Here is a 6,581-nt window from a genome sequence, read left to right on the forward strand (position 1 = left end):
TTGGCATCATGAGAAACATGAAGGAACAAGGTAAAGGTAAAGGCAAAGGTAAAGGGCATTCTTCATTGCATCATGCAATGACGCAAAGGTCTACTAGGACATCAGCTGCATTGACTACCATCATTCAGTTATCCACTGAAACACCTAGTTCAGCTCTTGAGGTGCAGATCAATTTGAAGTATGTTTATGATCATAGCCCTACCCCTTCCTCTAACCCTATTTATAGTAGAATTTTGACTGGTGGAAATGATGGATGTACAATATCAAGTAGTAGGAGGTCTAGTGTGGGGCTTCCCTACCCTCTAAATCCAAACGACAGAGTACATTTGACACCAATAAATGTAGAGTAAGATCTATCGTATCTAACATTTTTTTTGTAATATTTCTATATGTAATTGTTGTTGTTTTATTTAGTATTTAATGTACTTCTTTGATGCATTATGTGTTTGTATTTTTGTTGAGAAGGGGGTCACAAAGACAACTACTTGCATTATAAAAAACATTTCAAAGGTTCATGGCCAACATGGAGAAAGTTCCTAGTGATGTGAAGGAATCGATGTGGAAGACATTTTAGGTATAAATTTTATTATATGATTGTTTTGTTGTTTATTTAATTTGTGAATTTTTTTTTAACAATATTCTTTTTGGAGTATTGTAAATGGAACTTTGAACATAACTACAAAATCAAAAATGTGTTTGATAAGACCTGTAAAACACAATTAAGGGACATATATGTTGGCAGATGAGAGGACGAAGGCAATGAAAGAAGCTGGTGCTACTAACATTAAAGAATGCAAAGGAATGGAAAGGGAATGGATCACAAAAGATGTGTGAGATGCCCTCATTGGAAATGAATGGGGAACAGATGCATGGCAATCCAAATTAGGAAAAGCAAAGGCAAACCACTTAATAGAGAAAGAAGGAAGCATTACAAAGCACACGGGTGGTTCACCACCTTTTGCTATTCATGGTATCAAGTTGGTATGTATTTCTATTTTTTAAATATCCAGTGATATTTTAATAGTGTGCATTCCCTTGTAAAAATTTTCTCATGCTTTTTCGGCCATGAAAATGAAATAAAGTCTTGACTGTGTGTTTGTGTAGTAGAGCATGCCTTGTAAAATTTTTGTGCATTCCCTTGTAAAATTTTGATATATAGTAAGAGTTGGAGCATGCCTTAACTGTGTGTCTATGTATTGGATTAAAGTCTTGACATTGATCTTGCTGACTCTTTCCTGACAACGTCAATCTTAAGTTCATCATTTGTTTATTTATTTATTTATTTATCTAAAAATATAAAGTATGAATAGTAATACTTAAGGGCACCTTTGATGATGATTCCCAATAAAAAGAGTCCATGAATATCATCATGTTCTTCATTCTAGGACTACTTGTCATGCATATATCTTGCCTTTAAAAACTTTTATCAATGTTTTTCTTCATTCATGCTTATTATATTGTTGACTGGAAATTTTTTTTGTGCTATTAACATATATTTAATTAATTATTGCCTCCTCTTAATTACTCATATTCCTAGTGGGTGACACTATCAAGCTATGCCCGCTTTAATGCTTTAGATGTTGATGTGTGCGAGTTGTTTAACATATTTAAATAACTAAACTGAAGACAAGACAAGAAAATAGTAAGTAAGAAACAAGAGGAACTCCCATTAACATAAAATATGTAGTAATAATAATAACTTTGAGAGTGACTTAATTAATGGGATCACCACTATTTGTCAAGGATTGAAAACTTTGTATGGACCCATATGTATAGAGATATAAATATATAATTGTGAGCATTTAATGTAGCACTATGGATGGTTTGACTTGTACCATATATTTGAATTGTCTACCATAAAAGCCAAGTTGAATGTATAAATAATTATTAAGTTTGAAATTTTTGTTGGGATCTAATCACATTAGCATCATTTTAATGATTTGGAAAGTTAGTTCGGTAGAATTGTTTTGTATAAATAAATAGCATTATTTAACAAAAAGAATTTTAGAGTTGGCCTTGATAAATTATTGATTTGATTTAGAGAACAATATTGTATATAAGATCTGGACTCACTAAAATATGTAAAACATGGTAAAATTATAAAAGCTATTTGAAATGATATTATTATTTAATGATTCATGATTATTTTGTTGTTTATCTTTGTTTAGTTCTCAGACTTGTTGAAGATATTTTTTGAAATTTCTTGCACTGGTAATCCACCGTTGCTTTGTCATTTTCAAATGAAGTTCTTTGTGTCACTTTTGTTAAATTATTAGTACGTATGGACATTATGTTTCTTTTATTTATGTCCTCCTACACTTTAAAATGCAGGATGAGAAGCTAGGTAAGGAGGTAGGATATTCTAAAATTTTTCAAGCTACACACAAGCGCAAGGATGGAGAGGGTGAATTTGTGGACAACAAGTCAAGACTTGTCAATGTAGGTGAATTTGAGTCATAAAAACTAATGAGTTTTCCTTTTTATCATTCATTTTTATTGTATGAGTTATAAATGATAAAATTAGCTTTTAAACGTGTTATAGGAAAAGTATAATGCTACTTTGATCGACAAATATGGTGATAATATCTCTTCCCATCCAAATTTCGATAGTTAGTCATAGTCTGATGCAATTGGGGGATTGAAGACTACACACGCAAGTGTTTATGGTTTGGGAGTAGGGTAGACTTAAGACAGTTGTTCAGTGCGGCATCTAATTGTCCTTCCACATTTGATTCAACTTGTGAACCTTTGACCTATCAACCTTTTGCAATAAATGAATCTATGTTGCAAACACAGCTTGCAGAGAAAGTTGAGAATTTAGAAAGCACAGTTCTTGATATTCAACAAGATCAAGCAGGGCTACAAAGTAAAATGGACAAAATCTTAGAGGTGGTGGAACGTGGTCATCCAACAATATTTTCTCAAGCAAGCCAATCGAGAATTAATTCAAGAGATGCCACCACCGGAGATGGTGGTGAAGATGCATAAGGAGATTTAGATGACCCTTAGAATGGTGTTGTTAATTACCATTTGTTTTGTTGGTTGGATTGTATTATGAATTTAAGTTTTGTTGGTTGTGATCAACAAGTGATTGTATTATGGTATGTAGAATTGTTAAATGCATATGGTATAATGTTCATATTATGCACTATACAGGTTTAATGTGTAAAATTTGTATATAATACATTAGTAATATTTCTCCCGACTAAAAAAGTATATTATTTTCCGATGGAATCGCAATTTTTACCGACGGAGCAATTAATATATGATGAAAATAAAATACCTTTACCGACGGAATTCCTAAAATTTAATATTTATTACCGAAAAAAAAATTCGATACTGACAAAAATTATAGTAACGATTATGCTTCATCGACTAATAACAATATTTGTGCCAACGGAATCATAATTTTTATCGATGAATAGTATTAAGTTAATATTCTTTACCGACGAACAAAAATACTTTCTATTGACGAAAAACTATCTTTACCGACACATTTTCATTAAAAAAATCTTTTTAGAGACGAAATACAATACTTTTTACCGACAAAAACATACTTTTTACTGACGGAATGATCGTAATTTAATGTTTTTTACCGACGGAAAAATTACTTTTTACCAACAGAAAGGTTCCATTAACGACGAACAACACCGACAAAATGAATTAAATTTTTATATTTAAATAATTATTCCCGACGGAAATATAATCATCACCAACACATATTTCCGTCGGTAATGGTTTAGTGTTACCGATAGAATTATTATTACCGAAGGAAGAGCATTACTGACATGAGATTTAGTGACAGATTAATCCCGACCAACATTTCGTCAATAATGATATCTACTGATAGAATGACTACTATTACCGACAAAAAAATTTTTCGGTATTGAACTGCTTTCTTGTAGTGAACAATAGATTTTTGCAAATAAAAAAAAACAACATAAATCAATTTATAAAATATTAAAAAAACCAAACAATAAATTTTCACAAATATTTTTTTCTAAAAATATTAATTTTTTATATTATATGCATTAATATGTAATATGTGATATATATATATATATATAATTAAAATAAAATACTAAAACAAGGGGGCATATGCCCGTCACCCTCCCCTAACTCCACCCATGCCTGTGGGCACGATTTCGATTGTACATGTGCTTGTAATATTTGTTAAAAAAATTATATCTTGAGCAATATATAGAAATATAAATTTTTGTGTAGGACGACGAAGTCTCGCCAACCCCAGGGCGTGCAAGAGGGCGTGTATCGCCGCCACGCCCTCACTCCCTATCGAAAAGTGGAGATGCGGTTCATGGGAATCGAACTCGCGCTCCCTCAACACGAGAGGACCTCGAGTACTATCGCCCTCACCCGTTGGTATATAAAAATATAAATTATAAATATCGAATATATATTTATAAACAAATAAATTTACATGCAGCGTAGCACTCCCTAATTAACACTTTTAGCCATGGGCTTCGAGTCTAATTAAAAATCCGAATCCAATAAGCGTAGAATAAAGGAAACGAGATAAAGTCAAGAATATCGATTCCCTTTTTCTTAAAAACGTTTCCTACGTGCTTACTTATATCATGAGAATCTGGATTACGTCTCGACTTTAAACACTAATTAACATCAGATTCGGCCACGTGAGATGTTCACACTGACACTAATTTTTCATAAACCCCCAACATTTTAGTCTCTATTAACTAATTATAGCTAAGAAACCCTTCTAATCTCAATCAATAAAGATCTGGATTTTTCATGCACAATCCCCAAACATTTTATTTGTAAAAGACCGACACAACTTGCTTGATTTTAGGTTGATCAATAATAACGATATACCTATAAATATATTTTTTACAAGGACATTATGACAATTATCCACTTTTACGTAGGTGAAGTGAAGGGCATACAAACAATTCTATCAATAAAAATTTAAGCAAAACTACACACAAAGTTATCAATGTAAACCTCTTTTAAAATATTATAATCCTGATTATCCTTGCAAGGAATTTCACTGAATCCTGCAGACAAAACAAACACTTAAACAGATAGAGTTAAGAAACAAAGGAAGAACTAAAAGGAATATATATATATATATGCTACATTCAACATCATGAGCAACATTTGAATTAAACCAAGAATATATATGCTACATGTTAGATTTTATATTTTTGGTACTAGTCCCATTACACTTCTATCACACAACCAATGTGGTAATATATTTCCAACACTACATTCAACATCATGAGCAACATTTGAATTAAACCAAGAATATATCTGCTACATTCAAATGAGCAACATTTGAATTAAATTAAAAATATATATGCTACATTCAAATGAGCAACATTTGAATTAAATTAAGAATATATATGCTACATTCAACATCATGAGCAACATTAACCAAGAATATATATATATATATATATGCTACATTCAACATCATGAGCAACATTTGAATTAAAACCAACTACATGCAAGTTCATACTGCAAATAAGCTTTACAGAAAAAGTTCTCATAAACTGAAAATAAACTGACATAAATATGTTTATTGTTGCAATAAAGCAGCTTGCTAGCAAAACATGAGCACACAACAGAATGAAAAATACTAATTAAGTTGATAGATATGGTATACACACAGGTAGGGATATATGGAACCAAAGAACTCATGAAGTTCACATCAGTTTGGATCACTTCTTTTGGTTGCTTGATGATCAGAACGCTTGGAAGAAGAATTAGATAATTTTGGACCCTTCATGGCTCTCTCACTCCGTTCCGGGCTAATATACCCATATGCTGCAGCTTCAATTGCCTTTAAAGTAGGTGGTCTAGCCCTTGTGCTTTGCCTCCTAGCATTTGGTGCAGCCATTGGACTGGGGAGCTCAACATTGGCCTCCTCAACAACTTGTGAGTCCATCAGCAGATGATCCTGTTCTTCTCGCTGGCTTTCCTCTTCATCTGGGTAAGAATTTAAATCAAAGAAGCCTTTAGCTTCTTGTGGGCTAGAATTTAAATCAAGCAGGCCTTTACATGCTTCTGCTAGGAGTGCTGTTTCAGCAGCATCAGAAAGTTCTAGTGCAGGTGGAGTGCTGTTGAGGTCGATGTCCGGTGATACGGTGAGGTCAATGAGTGGTGGTATATTGAGGTCCATCAATGGAGGGCTGAGGTCGTCGACGATGACTGGCATGTTGAGGTCGATGATTGACACATTGCCATCAATGCTTGGCATGTTGAGGTCGATGATTGGCATATTGACGTCGATGCTTGGCATGTTGAGGTCAATGATTGGCGTGTTGAGGTCGATGATTGGCGCATTGTCACATCGATGCTTGGCACGCTGAGGTCGATGATTGACACATTGATGTCGATGCTTTGGCATGTTGAGGCCGATGATTGGCGCATTGACATCGATGATTGTACTTGAAGCAGCATTTTTAGCAGTAACTGTATCAGTGAATGGGCTTAAAGCAGGCATTTCAGGTGGAGGCTCAGAAGTAACAACAGTATGGGTCTTTGCCTGTGCCACTACAAGCACAGGCTGAGGATGAGTTCTCACATGGTGGAAGGAAGCCAAT

At 33.5% G+C, this 6,581-nt stretch overlaps 1 long non-coding RNA gene across 1 annotated transcript; it reads left to right on the top strand.

Annotated features, from left to right (window-relative positions):
• Positions 1–255: 255 nt before the first annotated feature.
• LOC120273447 lies at positions 256–2,440 on the top strand. Its single transcript, XR_005540531.1, has 4 exons — positions 256–346; positions 466–574; positions 743–981; positions 2,332–2,440. It is a non-coding gene; the product is annotated as an uncharacterized LOC120273447 (long non-coding RNA).
• Positions 2,441–6,581: the final 4,141 nt, after the last annotated feature.

Source organism: Dioscorea cayenensis, chromosome 12 (assembly GCF_009730915.1).
Source record: "Dioscorea cayenensis subsp. rotundata cultivar TDr96_F1 chromosome 12, TDr96_F1_v2_PseudoChromosome.rev07_lg8_w22 25.fasta, whole genome shotgun sequence".
NCBI classification, from domain to species: Eukaryota; Viridiplantae; Streptophyta; class Magnoliopsida; order Dioscoreales; family Dioscoreaceae; genus Dioscorea; species Dioscorea cayenensis.